The sequence below is a fragment of the Mustela erminea genome, chromosome 21 (genome assembly GCF_009829155.1).
Source record: "Mustela erminea isolate mMusErm1 chromosome 21, mMusErm1.Pri, whole genome shotgun sequence".
In the NCBI taxonomy this organism is placed as follows: Eukaryota; Metazoa; Chordata; class Mammalia; order Carnivora; family Mustelidae; genus Mustela; species Mustela erminea.
In genome coordinates, this window is record NC_045634.1 from 37,116,378 (window position 1) to 37,138,341 (window position 21,964).

Sequence of the window (21,964 nt, forward strand, 5' to 3'; positions counted from 1 at the left end):
ACTTTCCACTTTTCAGCAGCGCGGGCTTTATCTACCATACCCTTGTCCTGGCTGTAGTTATCAAAAGGGAATCTCCAGGTGTCCTGGCTTTGAGATCCTGTTAGGTGCGTCCCTGTGTTCTGGGACTGCTTGTGTCTCAGGATGCCTGCTCTCACCTCATTTTGTTGGAAATTTATTCAGTGTTTCTATTTCTTACGTGAGCCATTTACATCTATTGCTTCTGCCTGAAACCTGGCTGTAGTGAGCTCTACCGAGAACGGGAAACTTAGGGTGCTCTGCAGGGAGGGGTCGGCGGAGGAATCCCTGGTCCCTGGGATGTCACCTGGATGGGGTTTGTGCAGCCACGGGTGGTTGCATGGTGAGTGCGGGGATGGGAGATATTCGTGTTAGGTGTTCCTGTGTAGCCGAGAGCCTGTCTCTTACGAGTGAAGGATTACTTGAAATTCTTACATGAATATAAATACTAGTACTCTCTCAGAAATCTTGTGATGGCTTATTGAGATATAAGAAGCATTTCAAAACTGATGTATAAATCATGATTTTTAAAAGGATTTTCGTCATTTCCCATGCTTCTTTCTTTTTGTACTGGAATAAATAAGCGTAGCCAAGAACCCAGTTACACTTCATGGTAACAAGTGTCTCCACATCCTGTCAGATAAAAACAGAGTCATAAGAAGCCACTTAATAACAAAGTAGGAAGTCTGTGGGTTTTGAGTAGAACCAGATTTTTATTACTGCTTCTAAGATCGACTCGGTTTGAAGTTGTTACATGAGGTAGTGAATGAAATGTCCCCACGGGGGATTCTGGGTTCTATTGTTAGCGACTCATTGTTTCTCCATCTGGAGGAGAGGGCTGGTAATTGCTAACACTTCCTACCCTGGATCTGCGTGGGGATTAATGAGTCACACAGAAGAAGCCAAATGGAAAGTCTGAAAGAGGCAATTTACTCCAGTAAAGTGATTACCCATTTCATGTTAAATGTGCATTTTTTGAGAAACTGTCTGAGAACCTTCTGCAATAACTTGAATCCAACTTTGCTTTCGGCTTTCTCATAGGCCCACAGAGGCCTGATTAATGACAGCTTTAAGGCCACTATTCACACACGCATGTGCGCACACACACACACACACAAAACACAGAATGCACATGAAAACAATATAGGGAATTTAAAAAGATGCTATCAAATTTCACAAAGCTTATTTAACATATGATTGTGTTGCTTTCTTTCTCTTTCACAAGTAAGGACAAATCTAACACACCATGATTATTAATAAGTATTAAATATTGAGCACATTTATAATTTTTATGAAATTAGCAGCATAAGGCTCACATTCCCCTTCTCTGTTTGTCACCCTGAGACTATCTCTTCCCTGCAGATGGGCTCTAGGCTCTCTACTTCCTGGCTACATTCTCCTTCTTCTGACCACGAGCCTGTTTCTTATCTGTTGACTTTCTATTACAGAGAGAAACATTCTTTCTAGACACAGAGTGTACATGTTTCTCCTGCTCCTATAAATTCCTGGGCAAGAGGATCTTATAGAGTCTGGACACTTTCCACAGGCTACACCAGAGGGAGATACAAGTATTTCTCCTTTTTTTTTTTTTTTAAACCTGGATCTCCAGATATAACTGAAAGCTTTTCATGGCTCTCATCAGGTCTCCAGGCTTGGAATATCAAGAGAAACTTGTGGGTTAGGGGTGGACCAAGACTAGGATCTTTCTCTCCCAAAAAATCAACATTTGAAGCTCTTGCTCTAACTTCCCCAGAGAAAGCCACGTCTAAGACTGGGGTTGGAGAAGGAGCTCACATGGTTGTTTATGGTTGACATTGTATTTGTTTATCTTTGTATTTATCTATCATCTTCTATCCATCATCTATCTGTCTTGGTATGTGATGTTTAAAACCATAGTTTAAGAAACAAAAATTTGCAGCAATGGTTCCTTGAAGTTTGGTGAAATTCGGGGAGTAAAACCTCAGTTACCATCAGGAAGGTATTGTATAATACTCACTATACTTGGGTTCAAGTCCTAGCTCCTTGATTCATTGGTTCTGTGTCTTTAGGAAAATTACTTCATTTATTTGTGCCAAAGATGTTTCTTCATCCCCTGATTTCACAGGGTCCGTAGAGATCTTTCTCTATTAAATAATATATTTGGAAAGTGTTTACAATGGTGATCAGTCTGTAATAAATGATTAAATATTAGACATTATTTTGGTAAGGTATTATCTGGGTACAGAGGAAAGCCAACCAGTGAATGTATTCTTTCTCTTAGATACCTTTAAGGTCATGGAACAATTCTTTTATTACCTTTATTAAAGACCAAAAAACAGATTGAAAGGGATAATATAATTCATTCAGTTTTATAAGGTGAGTTGACCTTTGAATTCAGATCTTTATGATGCCAAAGCTCACAACAATCTTCCAACATATGTATAATTGCCATCCTGACTTTACAGCATGCCTAGACAAACACTGTGTATGAATCTTTCCCAAAGATACATACATAAGTAGCAAGTGAGGCAACCTACTTTCCAGTTAGGATGCCTCTGACTGAAAATCATATAACTTAAAATAAATTGTATCACATAGATCAAAGGCTAGCTTAAACAATTAAAAAAAATGTATCATTATATGGATCTACAATTCTGGAAGTAGAATATTTCCAAGGTAAGTTATACAAGGATCCAATAACATTGTCAGAAGACCCTCCTTGTATCTGTTCCTGCCACCTTCTTTGGGTCTGCTAATCCTATTGTGGCTGCAAAGAGCCTTTTCCAGGCTTCAAATCTCCATGTGCACCAATGACTAAGACTAGGAGGACTGCCCCTGCATCATGTTTTTTTAAGAGAAAGAGTATTTTACCCAAAGACTTTTTTTTCACATTTTATGGCCAGTGTTAAGTCACATGCACATACTTCAAGAACAACTAATAACATGCATAAAATGACTTTTTTTTTTAGCTTAGATAGACTCCTAAAGATGTCACACACCACCCCCACTCCAACCCCAGATTTTGGAGACAAAGATAAAAAGGGTAGCAATCACTATGAGTTAGTCAAGAGTGGGTTGTTCCTGAAATAAAGGTTTGAACCAGGCATTCTAGTTAAGCAGAGTACTTATTATACCTATTGTTTTCTTAGTTGGTAATGTGCTTCATAGTCCCAAGTATAGCTCTCGGGCTCAATAATTTGCTGGAAGCACTCACAAAACTCAGAAAAGCCATTGTACTCACATTCAGATCTTATTTCAGCAAACAGACATAGCCTAAAGTCAAAGGAAGGAAGAAACTTTTAGGACTGAGTACAGAAGAGATCAAAAGTGAATGTCCAGTCGTCCTGTCCCATCCGAATTTCTGTAGAAAGCACTTGCTTCTCCAAGCAATGAGATGTGACAAGCACATATGGAGTATTGCCAGCCAGAGAGACTTGCTGTCCACAGTCATGACGGACCACCCACATGGCTCCTACAGTCTACAGGCTCTACAGAGGTCAAGCTGATACCATGTGGCCATGTGGCCCATGTTTTCCACAAAATCACACCATTAGCACAGACCCTCTATCATGGCCCAAGGGCTCTGGTAAGCAAAGATACTTTATCAGGCAGGAGGACATTCCAAACGCTTACAGGTTACCTCTTGGGGGAGGTCAAGGACCAAACTTTCAATATGCAGGTGAGGACAAGCAGGCCTGGCTGGCATTCATTACACTGGGTTAAGTACCAGAAGAAAATGATCTATAGATGTTTTAAATAAGGGACATGTATATTCATGGTCACATTTCATACTGAATCCTCTTAAAATGGAATGATTCAATTCTATGTGTTTTAAATGATTTTGAATAAGTATATCACTTTGCTTTTCTGATTTTCATGGAAATTTGAAGCATGTAGCTGCTTACAGGCTATACATTAAGTGGATCCTTGAGAAATAATACCTATGTTTCTTGAAAAGACAACAAATAGTTTTGAATGATATTTTTTAATTTAGGGGTCATTGAATCATTTCAGGTTGATATACAACGTGTTTATTTTATGTCTTACATTTATGTCTTACATTGGGAAAATATATCCCTTTAACATTTATTTTTTTGTTAGGAAATATCAACACACCCTTTCAAAATTAGAATGCACATTCGTGGCTAAAAATTAAGTATGATTTTTATGTGACTTTACAACCAGTATGGTTCTGCACTCTATTTTGATTTCATAACATTTGTTTTGCACTTCTGAATTGGAACACACCTGTATTTGCACATGTCAGACTTTATTTGCACCGTACAGCGGAAAGAGGCGTTCATTCACTGTCTCATCTCACCTTGTTTACACATTTGTCAGTCTGAAAGACAGTGCGCCATTCCTGATGATACCTTTGACACAGCGTCTCAGTCTTTCCCTCCGGAGCCTCCAGGCTCTGTATTATACACATACTTTTAGGTGTTTCTTTCACTGTCATTGTAATTTGTATTATACTCAATATAGACATTTTAAGTTGTGTTTTATGTAGGTTTTGGGAGAAAAAGAGTGTTCATGACATATATTACTTTCAAGAATTTAGTAGTCTGCAATATCCTTGGTGATAGAGAGTTAGAGGGAAAATGGAATAAAAAAGATATCAACAACTCTTAAATAAATTAGTGAAGGGATCCAACAAGGCACAGAGTTTAACACTAAAAGTACCAGATGGGGAAAACAAACAAACAAAAACAAAAACAAAAAAAACAAAAACAGAAAAAAACCCAGATACTAGGGTTGTCACTAAGGAAAAACAGCTCTCAGGTTTGAAAGCACCCACTTTTCAAGCTGTGTGTGTGCATGCGTGTGTGTGTGTGTGTGTGTTTCTTTTTAAAGTGGAATTTGTGCTTTTGCAATGATGCAAAAAAAAAAGCCTGTTGCTTCACTTTGTCCTCCACTGTTCTCGGAAGACGACCTTCCTGACGCAGGATGACAGGCAGAAATACAGTCTCATGACTGTCTTGGACCTTAGACCGAGCCCTCCCTGCACCTGAACAGGGACAGCAGATGGAGGGGGCACAGAAGGAGACAAGAGAGACACTGAAGCCTAGTCATGACGTTTCCTGTTGTCTCTTTTTTAATTGGAGTCATTTCCATACTTTAAATATTACTGAAAAAGGCGAGTCTGCGTGGCTCAGTAGGTGGAGCTCCCACTCTTGATCTCAGTTCAGCGCGTGATCTCAGGGGCTTGAGATCCAGCCCCACTATGGGCTCTGCACTCAGCACGGAGTCCGCCAGCGAGTCTGTCTCTCCCTCTGCCGCTCCTCCTCCTCATACTCTCGCTCTCTCTAAAATAAATAAATAAATAAAGAAATAAGTAAATGTTACTGAAATGACTCATTAGAGCTACAGTCCTTTTTTTTTTTTTAAGATTTTATTTATTTCACAGAGATCACAAGGAAGCAGAGAGACAGGCAGAGAGAGAGAGAGGGGGAAGCAGGCTCCCCGCTGAGCAGAGAGCCCGACGCGGGGCTCGATCCCAGGACCCTGAGATCATCACCTGAGCCGAAGGCAGAGGCTTAACCCTTTGAGCCACGCAGGCGCCCCGAGCTACAGTCCTTTTAAGTTAATTATTTTTGGAAGAACTCCAGTGATTCAGAGGCAAGTCATTTATGCAGTAAAATAAGGCAGCCTTCCTGCTTTCAGCCACCAGCAACATCCACCACAATCGGAGATTTCATCACCGCAGTTTAACTGAGATGTGTGTAGAAGACTTTGGCATTTCCCTCAGTAAAATAAACAAAATCATCACCATTATCATCATCTCTTATTAAAATGAAAATATCCCGAGGGATAGTCTTAAGTTTTGGCTTTTAACTCTGTGAGGGTAGCAGGGAGAGGGTTAGGGCTAGAGGTCCCGGGGCAGGATACTGTTCTCACTGTGGACATGAACGGGAACGCCCAACACGCTCGCGGACCTCAGACTTGACCTTTCCTCACCGCAGTGCCTGTAGCACCACAGTTATAAGCTAGTACTAGAAATCGTAGCTTTTTTTTTTCTTAACTGCCTAAGTATTTTTAATCTTGCAATAAGTTTTTGCATTTATATTATATCAATCTTCTCTACCGAGAATTGTAAAGAAAAGCCTTGCTCAGTTTTCTCCTGGTGATCATAAAAACAATAGTAACAGGGGCACCTGGGTGGCTCAGTGGGTTAAAGCCTCTGCCTTTGGCTCAGGTCATGATCTCAGGGTCCTGGGATCGAGCCCCGCATCAGGCTCTCTGCTCAGCAGGGAACCTGCTTCCTCCTCTCTCTCTGCCTGCCTCTCTGCCTACTGGTGATCTCTGTCAAATAAATAAATAAATAAAAATCTTAAAAAAAAAAAAGTAACAAAATCTAAATAGAAAAATAATCACATTATTATACAAATAGTGGGAAATCGCTGGTGGGTTTGCCCAAGGTTGTGGAATCCATGTTCTAATTCTGCAGCTCGTAACCTGAGGGCTGCTCAGTTGCATTTTGAAAGGGCAGGAGGAGGCGACTCTCCCCGACTGCTTCCTTCCTTGGTCTCTCAAAGCTATAGCCAGAGTATCTTGGCAGCAGGCGAGAATTCAAGTTTTAAAGATAGATCAAGTCTCTCGGGTCGCTTGTGCACCTGTTAGTACCTGAGGCAGAAAAATCCCAGTTCCCTTCAGGATAAATCCTTTGAGAATACTTTATTTACTCAGAAGCGATACCTAGAACATTTCCCTTGGACAGCTAAGTCCGCTTCCTGCACCCAGCGACTTTGGTTTTTCATTATTTGACCTGAACTGAACTTGCTAAGATCACCAGTGATCTCCAGTGTGGTCAAACCGATAGAGATGTTTTAATCTCCTGTGTACTTAACTTCCTAGCCTCATTGCAACTGTGCACGGCCCTCTCGACGTGAACCTTCTCTCTCCGGCTCCCGTGGCACTCCGTGCGCCTCTCCGTCGGCTCTCCTCGGGCCTCTGCTGCTTATCGACCGGTTCTTGACCTCGACATGCTCAGCTGCCCCAGACTCCACTGTTGCCTGGCTTCTGTTGTTTCTTGAATCAGCCGTCAGCTCATTGGTAGTGTGGTCCTACTGTGTGCCAGTCCCCGCGAGATTCTGGGGGGCAGACTAATAGGACAGAAAAAGCTCTGCAACCAAGAGACTTCTGGGATGTAGGGAGAGTCCCAAGTGCACAGCAGGTGTAATTTCGATGGTGTAACGGGGTCTCGGGGCATGTGCATGTTGCTAGCCTAGCCGGGATGGTGATGGAGACCTTCTCTGGGAGGCAGATTTGGGCTGATCTCGGTCCTCTAAGAAGAAGGCAGTCGTGTGAAGGTGGGGCGGGAGGGAATTTCAGACCGAAGGACCAGCCCAGGCCAAGAACAAACTTGTGTGAGGATGAAACAGGGCTGGAATCCCCTTCTAGATCACATCAGCAGTTCGCATGATCTTAAATATCACCTCTGTGGTGCCGAATCCCGTGTTTCGGTAGGTCGCTCCTCCCCGTCCGGACACGCACATCCCAGAGCGCCGCTGACCGTGCGCCGGGCTGCGGGCCCGGCCCCTGCCCTGCACAGACAAACGCGGAAAGGCGAGCCTTGCGAGCGCCTCTCGGTCCTCTCGCTTCCCCCGCGCAGGAGCTGGTGACCCCCTTTATTGAGTTCTTCAGACAAATAAATGCATTTTCTTCAATCCTGATGACCAAATCAGTTACTAAATCTTTTCCATTTCCCATCCAACACAATGAGATCTGTCAGGGGCTCTTCCCACCGTACCCATGCGAGCCTCTACCAGGTCTGGTCTGAACTCTGCGGACGGCCTCCTCCGTCTGTCCGCCTCTCTCTGCTCGACCTTCCCAACAAGTCTCCCAGGAGTAGCCAGAGTGAAGGACTTCACCTAAGCAGACCTCAGGCGAGCATCGTCGGTGGTTTCCAACTTGGTTTCTACTTCCTCTCCAGCCACACTGAGACGGGAACAGGGACTTCTCTTCTACTGTGATGTGAACGTTCCGGCATCTTCCCTCCCTGAGGGCTCCACGTGGGCTGTTTCCTTGCCTGGAGGGTCAGGCTGTGCGCTCTGCCCATGGCTAATTGACCCTCACCCTCAAATGTCAGCCGGAATGCCACGGCCCTTCAGGGGTCATCCTGACCGACCCCATCCTGAATGGGGCTCCCTCCCCTCTCCGTAGGCATGTTTGTCCTTCTCCTCAGGGCGCAGATTCCAAGCTGAACTGCACACTGCTTTACGTTCTCATGGCTTGGCGTTTTCTCCGTGAGGTCTCCTTGTCAAGCCTCCAGGAGGCGAAGGCAGGGCCTCCGTCGGTGGGGCCTTCCGTCGCCGCGCTGCTGGACGGTGATGAGGAACTCCGTGCAATCGGCCACAATGAACTTCCCATTTCTCTTTTCAAGGGTTATTTCCATGGTGATTTGGATTGCTCTAGCATATCACAGAAATCATCATTTGAATTATTTGCTTCTTATGAATAAAAATGCATAGTCTCTTCAAAAAAATATGTTAACGTGTCTTGTTGGCTTTTAAATATAACACAATAACACTATAGGAAACCACTACAATTGCTGTACAAACAAAATTTCAAATCCACTTACTTCTAAGTTAAAGGCCTGATTTCCCCTACAACTAGATCTATTTGAGTTACAAGACACTAAACCCTGTGTTTTTGAATGACAATTCCAGTTATATTTCTTAGCCTTTGCTTACATTATGCAAATAATCTTTTCTTTCTTTGTTTCTTTCTTTTTTTTTTTACTTTATGAGAAGTGCATGTTGCTGTCAGTATAATATTATTTTACCTGTATTCTTTCTGTGTGGGGCTTTGTCTTCCCCTAATCTTTTATAAAGGAAATTTGTGTTTCATAACATCCCTGGCTGAAATTTCCCCAAGGATGAGAATCCTAGAGACAGACTCACAGAATATTAGAGTTGAAAGAACACACTGAAATCATCTCGCCTAGAGCTTTTGCAGGAGAAGAGGAGAGGGAAAAATACGGTCGTAACATCGTCTTTATTGAGCAGTGCCCGGCGGATTGCCTGAACCATCATTAAAGCTTCACAAGAAGGTTGCACGGTAGGTGCTTCAGATGAGAACACAGAGGCTCATAGACGTTGAGGAGGAGCTCACCCAAGGTCCTGCGGCCAGAAAAAACATCCATCCTCAGTCCCGGCTCTGCTACCAGCACAGACTGACAGCCACTTGGCTTTTCTGCGCTTCAGTCTCTAGCACTGGAAAACAAACACCTGGACCCTATTATTTCACTTTTTAATTAGTAATTTCCTGTGATGTTTTTAACACAAGCCCTATATTTTATTTTTCAATCTGTGTCCTTTAGTAGTGCTACCTGATCACTTTCCTTCGTTTAGCAGGACTAAATTTTGTCCTATTGGTAGGAGAGATGTTGCCAAATTAGCTTCGACGTGTCTCTTCCACTGTCTACCAAAGTTCCATTTCCTAAAGGAACATAAAAATGTTGATTAATTAAACTCCCATGCTAGGTACTACTTACAAAAGTAAAAATCTAACTCAGGGTTCACATGAAATATTTCAAAATGTATCTATTTGACTCTATGTGCATACACTGTTCATCGTTTAACTTTCAAATTATAACCGTGGGAACGTCCCCTCAGCGCCTGACCTGGGTTGTGCATATTTGTCAGTCCTGCTTCCTGAGCGATCCCGCCTGCTGTGTGGCCTTCCCGTACTCATTCTGCTGTCCTCGCCTTGCTCAGTGGGTTCACGTGCAGGGTGCCCTCCTCTCCGGCAGCCCCTGGCCTCCTCTTGGCGCATCCCGATTTTTCTGTGCCTCAAGCCGTGAGGTCCTTCAAGCGCAGGTTAGAATTCTCGTTTTCCTTTCTTTGTGTTACCCTCCCCCAACTTCATCCTCGCTTTTTCTCTGTTCCTTCCCATCGCTTCTGCCTTTCTTCTTTATTTCCTTTCTTTTCCCCTTTTGTTATTTGATTTGAAGACGATTTTTGGAGTATTTTTAGTTGCATAACAAAGCTGAAAAGAAAGCACAGAGATTTCCCCTATAGTCTCTCCCCCACACAGGCACAGCCTCCCCCACAATGGGGGGACCCCCCAGCAGACGATGCACTTGGTGCAACTGATGAACCTATCTTGGCACGTCGGCATCACCCAAAGCCCATAGTTTACATGGGGGTCACTCAGTGCTGTATGTTCTACGGGCTTGGACGAATGTATAAAGACATGTATCCCCTGTTATAGTATCATTCAGAGCCCTTGCATGACCCTACAGATCCTCTGTGCTCTGTCCGTCCATCCTTCCCCCTTCTGTACACCTGGCAACCACCGATCATCTTGTTTCTCCATGGTTTGGCCTCTTCCAGAACGTTGAACAGCTGGGATCAATAGCATGTTGTCTTTCCAGATTGGCTTCTTTCCCTTAGTGATATCCAATTAAGATCCCCCCATATTCTGAGGGGCCTGGGTGACCCAGTGGGTTAAGCCTCTGCCTTCTGTTCAGGTCCTGATCCTGGGGTCCTGGGATCAAGCCCTGCATCAGGCTTGCTGCTCGGATGGGAGTCTGCCTCTCTCTCTCTCTCCCTCTGCCCCTCCCCACTGCTCATTCTCGCTCTCTCTCAAATAAATAAATAAAATCTTTTTAGAAAATCCAAGAAATCAGGATTACAGGTGATAGGTTATTATCGATTTAAGGAAGTATAACTTAATTATTCATAATTTATAAAATTGAAGCATTATGAACATAATATATCATTGTTATTTCTTCCAAGTATTTTTACTTTTGGATTTTCAAAATGACCACAGCCATGCTGCAAGAAATCTACTTTGTAATAGTCCCAGACTGTGTTCTCTTTCTTATTTATACATTTTCAGAACATCTGGATAATACACAGAGTGAAATTACCCATACAAATCTGCTCAGATAAGGAGAATTTTGAAAGAGGCCAAAGCAATTTGATTTATTGATGTATTAGTTATAATGGTAAACTATGTATATCGCATAAATTCTCAGAGAATTTAACATGAATCAACTTAAAATACTTTAAAAATGTTTTTATTATATAGTATTACTGTCAGAAAATATTAATAAATGTTATATATTACAAAAATATAAATGATACACAAAACATATCAAGTAGCATTGATTTATCAATATTAATACTATTTATGCAAAACTATTTTATATAAGCAAATATATAGTTATAAATACACATTTGTTTGACCACTTATATTTATTTTATGTGAAATCTAAATTATTTAATAGTGGGATACATATGAAATACATATATATGGTAAATACATAAAGATGTGATACATGTTTATGGAATTTGTATTTACTGTGTTAGAATGCCTTTTTTTAAAAAACAATTATTTATTTATTTTAGAGAAAGAGTGGGGGGAGGGGCAGAGGGACGGAGGGAATCTCCAGCAGACCACCTGCTGGTTGTGGAGCCCGAGGCAGGGCTGGGTCCCACACCTCTGAGGTCATGACCTGAGCTGGTCGAGTCTGATGGTTAACCAGCTGAGTCACCACACCCCGGTCAGAATGTCTTTAAACGTGATGTTCTGAAATCACTTACACACCACCATGAGAGAGAAGTTTTCTATGGGTACTCATCACTTGGATATGTATTTCCTATTTTTGAAATCTAAGAATTGACAACTAAGGTTTATATCATTTAAGTAAAGTATCTTTATATATATAAAGATATAGATATAGATATATACCAGAATCAATCATAGTATACATTGATGGGGTTTTTACCATCATCTTTCTCATCATTCAAAGTCATGCAAGGTACATCCCATTCAAAGTATCATAAATTGTCCTGGTCAAATGCTGTCTTTACCATAAATAATTAGGGACCTTGCGAGATATTTCTAAGATGGTCTAAACCATTTCAAGAATCCTAAGTCCAGGGTCCTTAAATTTGCAAAAAGAGACTGAGGCAGAAATGACACTGGTAGGACCCTAGATAAGGCTTCCTAGTCCCCAAATGATGGCCACTATGCCTTTGTGGGAGCCAACACAGGTGCACAGAGACATCTCTGTCCATATGCATCAGTAAACACCTCAGGGTGGCGTGGAGTCACTGATAGCTGTGATGTCAATCCCCAGGGCTTTCAGAGAAATTTCAGGGCCGTTCATTTGCAGAGGCCGTTTAGACTGATTCTATACTAACATATTCTTATTTTTCATTTTATTTGAGTACTAAAATAAACATCTCAGTTTAATTTGAAGATACAGGAGGAAAATACTCCCACTTTGAACATTCACTGCCATAGTAATTTTAGCAGTCCGAAGGATAATGATCAATATCACAGCCCTTGTAAGAAGTCTACTTGTCTTTCCCTCTGGCAGGAAGACAATCTAGAAGAGGCAATGTTAATGGCGAGAGAATTTGGAGTATTTAAAATTACCTGTACCATAAGATCCCCATAGGTGGTGGTTATAATAATGTCGGAAAGACACGAGGTTTTCAGTGACAGCCAGATTGTCCTTATTGTTGTGCACTTGAGAACCATGAAAATACTGAACATTCCTTGATGATATGTTCATTACTGTATTTTTTTTAAAGATTTTATTTATTTATCTGACAGAAAGATCACAAGTAGGCAGAGAGGCAGGCAGAGAGAGAGGGGGAAGCAGGCTCCCTGCTGAGCAGAGAGCCCGATGCGGGGCTTGAACCCAGGACCCTGGGATCCTGACCTGAGCCGAAGGCAGAGGCTTTAACCCACTGAGCCATCCAGACGCCCTCTGTATTATATTTTATTACATTGGAAGCTAAAAATATATGTGTATGTGCATATATAATGTGTGTGTGTGTGTGTGTGTGTGTGTGTGTGTGTGTAGAGAGAGAGAGAGAGAAAATCTCAAGCAGACCCCATGCTGACTGTGGAGCCTGCTGTGGGGCTCAATCTCAATCTCATGACCCGATACCATGACCTGCGCTGAAATAAAGAGTCTGATGATTAACTGACTGCACCTCCTTGGTGCCCAGGAACTAAAATGTATTTTAAAAATGAATTGCTATCAACTAAGAGTTTGATTTAAGAGTAGGCAGTAAGACTAGAAATAAGAGAACATGGCAAAATCTACACGTACAAATGTTAATAGTGGACATTCAAGTACTAGTGTTTTAGAAGTTGGCAAATTGGGGCATCTGAGGGGCTCAGTGGGTTAAGCCTCTGTCTTCAGCTCAGGTTATGATCTCAGGGTCCTGGGATCGAGCCCCGTATTGGGCTCTCTGCTCAGTGGGGAGACTGGTTCTCCTGCTTGTTCTGCTGGTTCCTCCATTTGTGCTCTCTGGCTCTCTCTCCTGCTCTCTGTCAAATGAATAAATAAAATCTTAAAAAAAAAAAAACTGGGGCACGTGAGAGGCTCAGTGGGTTAAGCCTTCAGCTCAGGTCATGGTCTCAGGGTCCTGGGATCGATCCCCGCATCGGGCTCTCTGCTCAGCGGGGAGCCTGCTTCGTCCTCTCTCTGCCTGTCTCTCTGCCTACTTGTGATCTCTGTCTGTCAAATAAATAAATAAATGAAATCTTAAAAAAATAAAAGAAAAGCTCTCTCAACTTCTTAAAAAACAAAGCAAAACAACTGGCAAATTAATGCAATGAGGGAAGAGACAGAGTCCAGACAAAATGCCCATCATGCTATAAATTAGGCATTTGGAAAATGTCATCCTAGAAGCTCATACAAGGGGTTACAAGTTCTGTTGCTTGAGAGGTATTTCATTGCCGATCCTTTAACCTGAGATCCAAAACAGTAGATGAAATCCATGTGTTTTTGGTAATTTATTTCTGTGTAAGCTATCTCTTTAAAACTGTAATGTTGCACTTGTAAGGCTTTATAATCCAAATGTCACCAATTTTTATTTACCTCCTTCTATAAACCTTGTAAATATTTGCTTACTATTCTGGGATCAAACCAACTACTGGTAAAGACTAAATGTTCAGCAGAAACAGGGAAAAGTTACCCCAAATTCTCTTATGCATGTGGAAATATCCTACATGATACTCTGTTAAAACAAGAATAATCTTGTTATACCTCAATGAAATAAATTAATACAATAGCAAAATGGTTTGGAGATTAACAATTAAGTTAGTGGTTTGTTTTTTTTAGGAAGAGCTAACCTAAGTAAGTTTTATTCTTGATGAGATAAAACTTCTTGAGCATCAAAACGAGGAAATGTATCAAGAAGTAGAGATGGCTTTTTATCGCAGTAAAGAAATACTGAGTCTATTAAATGTGGAAGGAAGAAATGTCAGTGTTGACTTATTTCGAACTGATTATAGCAGGAAGGTCCGAAGTTTATGGTGGCCTCAAACACATATGCGCGGAATGGGATATCTGTCACATAAAGGTCACTGATGGAGTGGAGATATTGCTACGAAGGAATTTCAACCAGAATGGTTTCTGTACAACAACGTGTTTTATGTTATGCAACTAAAAACATGTCACCTCTCTGAAGCTTTAAAATGGTTAGAATTAGTCTCAGAATTGATCCAGCGGACACATATCCTTGGGTCTCTAAAGAAATGAGTATCAACAATAACAATATGCTGTAATATATCCCAGGAGCCATGTCACTAAAGAATCCGATTTTCTTTCAATGACTCTTATTTTGGATTATTTATTCCAAAGCTATACAAGCTAAATTTTAACAACAGCACAAACATGGCACCTTCCATGATGATTTTAATTTTCAGGCCAAGCCATGGTTCCAGTACTCTGGAGATGGCTTATGGGCGACTATGGAAAGCCACTGAGCCTGGTCCTTTTACCACAGGAAAATTGCCACCAGATGGTCCGTGAGCGGAAGCCTCCCGTCCTGAAGCATGCGGCTTCCCGAGTGTCTGTGTGCTTGCAGATACCCACGAAAACACCTTTTTACTTCACCTTTCGGCACTTCGTGTCTTTTCATTATAAATGGGATATTGTTATTAAGAATCTTCTAGAATTATTTTTTTTCAATGTAACATCTTCTTTTAAATTAACATATAATGTCTTATGAGCCCCAGGGGTACGGATCTGTGAATCCTCAGGCTTACACACGTCACAGCACTCACCACAGCACACACCCTCCGCGATGTCCGTCACCCACCCACCCTCTCCCTGACCCCCTCCCCTTGGCAACCCTCTGTTTTGTGATATTAAGAGTCTCTTATGCTTTGTCTCCCTCCAGAACCCATCTTGTTTCATTTTTTCCTTCCCAACCCCCCAAGACCCCCACTCTGCCTTTTAAATTCCTCATATCAGGGAGATCATATAAAGCCTCACTTTAAGGTACAAAGCTCTTGAATATCCAATGTTTCATTAGCTTATCGCAGCAAATATAAGGAAAAGAAACTGGATTTTTTGATCAACAGAGTCATGACTCTGGCCCTAGTTTTCTCTCTCTTAGGATGGCTTTACTATTACCCCTCACAGAATGGGTGTATGGATTCAGTCCCACACAGGATGTAAGTGACCCTTGGGGTTTCTAGCCGATATTGTAGATTTAAATTTAAAATCATCATCATTATTTTAATTATTATTCTTAGTGTTTTATTTTTTATTTTTTTTAAAGATTTTATTTATTTATTTGACAGACAGATCACAAGTAGGCAGAGGCAGGCAGAGAGAGAGGAGGAAGCAGGCTTCCTGCTTAGTGGCAAGCCCAATGCAGGGCTTGATCCCAGGACCCTGAGATCAAGCCCTGCATTGGGCTGAGCCACCCAGGCACCCCTTAGTGTTTTATTTTTAATTATGCCTAATTATTACACTAATTATAATTCTTATCCTCACAGATTAGTCTATAATCTCCTTTGTCATACATGTAGTTGTTTATACCTCTGTTCTATTAGTTGCTTCTTTCTCTATAGCACTGGTCTAGCTGTACAGTTGGCTGCAAATAGATTAATGTTGAATTTTTAAATTTTTTTTTCAATTTTATTTATTTATTTATTTATGTTGAATTTTAATTGACAATCACAAGTCATGTCCTCAAGGAGCGGGATAATTTGATGGGAGAAGCATCTTCTTCCTGCTAGACATACTTCATGGGAATCTTGATATTATGAATCAAGATACTTTGAAAAAGGCATTTAAATATATATACATTAATATAATTTACACATTTTAAATCACAATTAATTAAAGCGTTTTACAAACTGTCTAATCTGGATCTGTTCAGCCATTTGCATAGTTTTACATCTTGTCTTAGTTAATACCCATCGGATGCTTCCAGTTTTGATTTTTATCTGCAAGGTTTTGACTAAAGTTTTATATATTTATTAATATCCTGGCTTGTGTCCCCTGAGATTTGAAAGGATGTAATTTGACAAAATTGGAGTTAAAATGATATTCAACCGGGGAAACCCCCTCTTCTGAAAGCATTTCTCTGAGGCACTGGGGATCCTGCTTGAATCCGACTGAGCTCCACGCTCGTTCCAGCTTTAAAGCTTCAGTTCTTAGGGAAATTAATTGGTCATGATGCTGATGGGATGGCTAGTTGGGATTTATGGGGCTTATTGCTTATTTGTACATACCCTGTCCGTCACCATGTCTTTGTTGTCATTATCCCATTAAAAGCCTATCTCTGTTTCAGAAAACCAGCCATATTTTACATTTAGTCTCTCATCACTTTTCTGTTATCTTCTGCCATCTGCAAGCCATTCAGGCTTGTCTAACTCATTCTGTGCTCTCACAGAATTCCAAGTAAGTAACCTTTCTGGAATAAATAAGAGACTTTGACAGGATCTTTAAAAAGACCCAGAGTGTTTTGATCTGACTTGGATGGGTACGTCCAATTTCTTTTATTTCCTTTTATTACGATTCCATGGAAGAAAACACAGAAAAGGGGAAATAGAAGTAGACCTTTTTTGTAAGGCTTTATGCTGTGTTTTAGAGCACTTTGTTATTGTAGAATAGTGAAGTAAGAGCCACACTATGGCAGATGGCTTCTGATAAAAGCAGCGATGCCCTCTTACCTCGATGAGGGTGTTTTCGTGTGACACAGCAAAGACCATTGTGCTTGGGGGTAAGCAGGACACATCTAAGGGCTGATGACAGGAAAAACATTGCACAAGTAATATTCTGCACTGGGAATGGAGGTCTCTTTGGGAAATCAGTTTCAGAGACTGATTAAGAGACCACTGCTTACTGATTGAGAACTCTGCCCTAGCACATAGTATAGACTATGAAACCATGGGGCTGGGGATAAAAGTAGGGCAGCCATGCCCCCCTTCTCTGTAAGGGATACATTCCCAGATTCCAGATGGATGCCTGAAACCGTGGACGGTATGGGGCCCCCATAGGCACTAAATATACACAGATATGATAAAGTTTAATTTTATTAATTCAGGCACAGTGACAGACTAACAACAATTACTACTAATAAAATAGACCAATTATAACAATATTATCTAATGAAAGCTATGTGAATGTTGTCTCTCTCTCTCCTTCAAAATAACTTATTGTCCTGTACTCACCCTTCCTCTTCTGGTGATAATGTGAGATGATAAAGTGCCTACATGACGAGAGGAACTGAGGTGAATGGATAGGAGTTGTGACATAGCTTTAGGATTTAGGTCACCTGCTTTTGGACCATGGTTGACCCCAGGTAACTGAAACCACAAAAAGTGAAAATGTGGATAAGGGGGAATGTTCTAGAACTATCAGATTGATAGAAGTTGATTTGTTGATAGGACATAGATTTATAACTTGTTAGGATGCACACACATACACACAGAACAGTGGTAATAGACAAATAACATAGTTTACCATAAGAAATATCTTCTTTGTATATGATTTTGTGGCTTTGAGTGCATTCACATTGTTGCCCACCTGTCACCGCCATCTCTCTCCAGAAACATTGTAGCTTCCCTACTGAAACGCTGTGCATATTAAATGATAATTCCAGAGGCCTTTCTCCCTATGCCTTGAGAAACCAGCGTTCTACATCCTGGCTCTAGGAATCTGGCCACTATTCCCCTTAACCTCTGCCTGTCCCTAGACAGAAAGTGAGTCTCTTGTAGGCAGCAGATGGTTGCATCCTGGTTTGTTGTTTTTTATCCATTTTGCCAAACTATGTCTTTAACTGAGGAGTAGATTAGCCTGCTAGAGCGACAGATCACAAATTGAGGGACTTAACCAACAGAAACTTATTTCCTCAGAATTCTGGAGGCAGGAAGTTAAGATCCAGCTGTTGGCAGCGTGTTTCACGTGATGGCTCTCTCCTTGACTTGTAGATGGTTTTCTTTTCCGTGGGTCTTCATATGGTCTTCCCTCTGTGTATCTGTGTCTAATTCTCCATTTATAAGGACATCCCTCTTACTGGGATACACACACCCTAATGACTTGTTCTGACTTTGTCACCTCCTCAAAAACCCTATCACCAATGCAGTCACGTTCTGAGGAATGGGGGTTAGGGATTCAACATATGAATGCTGAGAGGGAACAATTCAAACCACACATATCATTGATTCCATTTACATTTAAAGAAAGTACGGATTGGAAGGCACTTATTTTTACCACGTTTATTTGTTTCCTGTTTGCCTTACAGCAGTTGTTTTTTTTTTTTTTTTTATAAATTAACTTATTTATTTTCAGAAAAACAGTATTCATTATTTTTTCACCACACCCAGTGCTCCATGCAATCTGTGCCCTCCATAATACCCACCACCCGGTACCCCAACCTCCCACCTCATACCCCTTCAAACCCCTGATTGTTTTTTGGAGCAGGTTTGTCTGTCGTTTCTTCCATTATCATCTTCCTTTGTGTTAATTTTTCTTCTGACCTATTAGGATTCCTTTCTCATTTCCTTTTTTGCATATTCGATAGATATCTTCTTTGTGGTTGCTGTGAGGATTACACATAAGATCCTAAAGTTACAACAATCTATCTTAAACTGATACCAACTTAACTTCCGTCACAAAGTTCTATTCCTTCACTGTTCCCTCATCACTTTGTGCTCCTGATGAACAAATCACATCTCTGTATACTGTATACCTATCAATGCATTTTTATATTTTTATGCATTTATTTTTTAAATGATGTAGAGAATTTTTTACATGGAGTTGTGAATCAAAATGACAAAATAGTGGATTTTAAAAATATTTCTCTCTATATTTACCTTTACAAGAGAACTTCGTGTTTTCATATTGTTTTCAGTTATTGTCCAGTGTCCTTTCATTTCAATTTGATGGACTCCCTTTAACATTTCTTATAGGGAAGATCTATAAGAAATGAATTCTCTTTGCTTTTTTAGTTTGTTTGTTTGTTTGTTTTTGTTTTTGTTTATTTGTCTGTTGTTGTTGCTGGTGGTGGTGGTGGTGGTGGTGGTGGTGGTGGTCGTGGTGTTTGGTCTGGTAGTGTCTTAATATTTCCTTCAGCAGGGCGCCTGGGTGGCTCAGTTGGTTAATATTTCCTTCATTCTTTGAGAAAGTTTTGCTGGATATAGAATTCTCTGTAAATAGCTTTTTTTTCTTTTCTTTTCTTTCAGCACTAAAATATTTCCCCTCACTGCCTTCTGTCCTACCACTTTTCTGCTGAGAAAACTGCTGGATTGGGGGGGGTTTCTTGGTGATGAGATGTTTTTCTTTTTCTGCTTTCAAGATTCTTTCTTTGTCTTTATCAGTTTGATTATGTGTCCCACTGTGAGCCGTTTTGAGTTTGTCCTACTTGGAATCTGTGTAGCTCCTAGCATTGTATATTTATGTCTTTCCTCAAATTTCCTCAAAATTCATATTTAAAAGAGTTGTTTTAAAGTCTTTGTCTAGTAAGTCTGATGCTCGTGTTTCTTCAGGGACTATTTCTAAAGATTAATTTTATTCATTTGAATTGCACACATTTTTCAATTTTTTGAATGCCTTGTGATCTTTGTGAAAAACTGCTTTGGGAAGAAACAGCTACCTTTCCCAGTTTTGCAGAATATTGTGGAAGACTTTAAAAATTAATGATCCACTGAACCTTCAGGCTAGCCTAGCATGAAGACTAAAGGTCTTCTTAGTCTTGTCTGGGTATGTGTCCTATCTGGGTCTGTGTGTGTGCTTTTCCAGTCCCCCATTCAGATGCTTCAAAATATCTTACTTCCCCCAAAAGCCTCACTCCAACTTCTCAGGATCTTAGCTATTCTCTTACATCCTTCTGCCTGTAGTTTCTTGACCCCAGGTGCCTGCAAAGCTGTGGTCCCTGAGCACTTTCTCCATGTAGCAGCCACCATGCCTTCCATGGCTTCTGGCTGCTATTCCCCATATGAGCTCCATGACAGGCAAAGGGGGGAAATAGTCTTTCATGTACCCCACAGACCAGAATATTTCAAACAATTTTCTCTTTGCTTCTTCATCCTCAGTGAGGGAACCCAGGAACAAATAAAAACAAATGAGTGCCATGTCAGGGAAGGTATGGGGTAAGAGTGAGTTAAACTTTCATGAACTCTCCTGCTATTATGAATGTGGCTTCTTCTTCACTGGATGTTCCCTTGGTGGGAACATCCTCTCAGCCTCTGACTGGTATCCAGAGCTCCTAAAAAGTTACTTTATTCCTTCTGTAGTTTTTATTTGGTGTTTCCATGGCAGAAAGAGAGCCTGGAGCTTTCTCTTCCGCAATATTACTGATGTCACTGCCCTATGTGCTGGGTTATTTTTAAATGATCATGAGGAGAGCAAATGTGTGGGAAAGAAAGTTTGAGAGTTGAATCCATTTCTCACACCATACTGTTAAATGATTTTTAGATGATATAAAAATCTCAAGTAAAAGCTGTAAGGAATATAGATGGACTAATTTGGAATAACGAAGTGCTTCCTAAGAATGCATTTATTTACTGTGTTCTAGAAAGACTTGTAGTTAATGTGGGATTATGTCCATATCCCAGGTTCATCCTGAGCAGGGAAAACTGAACTTTGATATAATTATCATCACTTTTTTTATGCATAGTTTTAATAAAATGCTTAAAGATTTCAATATTTATCCAGGTATCTGTATTTCTTTCTTATTGAATCATACAAAATATATGTGGGGAAGTTATACACACACACACACACACACACATATGATAGTATTATTTATATATTACATGTATTATGGACATATAAATACAGCTATTACCTGTATATACATATGCAGATAATTAAGTCATCTATTCAAATGGGCTTAAGTTGTAGGAAATACGAATTATCCAACAGGATATTGAGATAGGATAATTTTGGAATTGGTAAATATTCGGTCTTGACTATGACATCAAGGGTCCTGATTCTTGCTATATATCTTTTATTCCATCCATATTATTGTTCCCGTCTTTGGACCATAGCAAAATGGTACCAAACCTTCCACATTCAAAATCCAGACACAGGAAGATCCAAATAAAAACAGAGATGGTCTCTCTTGGCTCCCTGGAATGTCTTCCCAGGGGCATGGCTACAGTCTTCCCCTCATGTTGCTCTGAATGGAATGGGTCACAGGCCATGGCTGAGCAAATTTCTGGAAAGAATGAAGGACTTGCCTTGGTTGCATTAAACAACTTAGATAGGATTGGACGAGTGTTTGAGTGGCAGTTATCCTATCCAAAGAGCAAGCCAGTACTTTAAAATCATTGAAGTACCATGACTGTACATCATCCCAATAGGAGGGAAGGCTCTTCCCGGAGCAGATTCAGGAAATAAAGCAGCATGTCTATAAAAGAGCAGTGTTTGGGTTTTTTGGCTCAGTGATAAACATGTTCAATGTTGAAAACAAAAAAGGAGTTTTATTTAAGGTACCTTTTGTATAGGTATGAACAGATAATTTGTTTCGTCACTTTATCCATGGATTGTGGATGAAGGCTTTCTTCTCTATAAGCTTTGACACTTTCATGACTCTACTCCTTTTTCCCATCATGCTGTTGCTGTAACCTGTCATAAAGTTGTCCATAATGAGCAAATGTATTTTTCAAAATTAAATTTTGCCCACTTCATAGAAAAAGGTTCTAACTAAACCATGCTGGCATCCTTTCACTGGGTGAGAAGACTTTCTCTGAC

At 40.7% G+C, this 21,964-nt stretch overlaps 1 protein-coding gene across 2 annotated transcripts in view; it reads left to right on the plus strand.

The window, feature by feature from the left end:
* CSMD1 (CUB and Sushi multiple domains 1) overlaps positions 1–21,964 on the plus strand; it is a 1,941,062-nt gene that overhangs the window by 1,339,865 nt on the left and 579,233 nt on the right. The gene's annotated exons all lie outside the window — the stretch shown is intronic.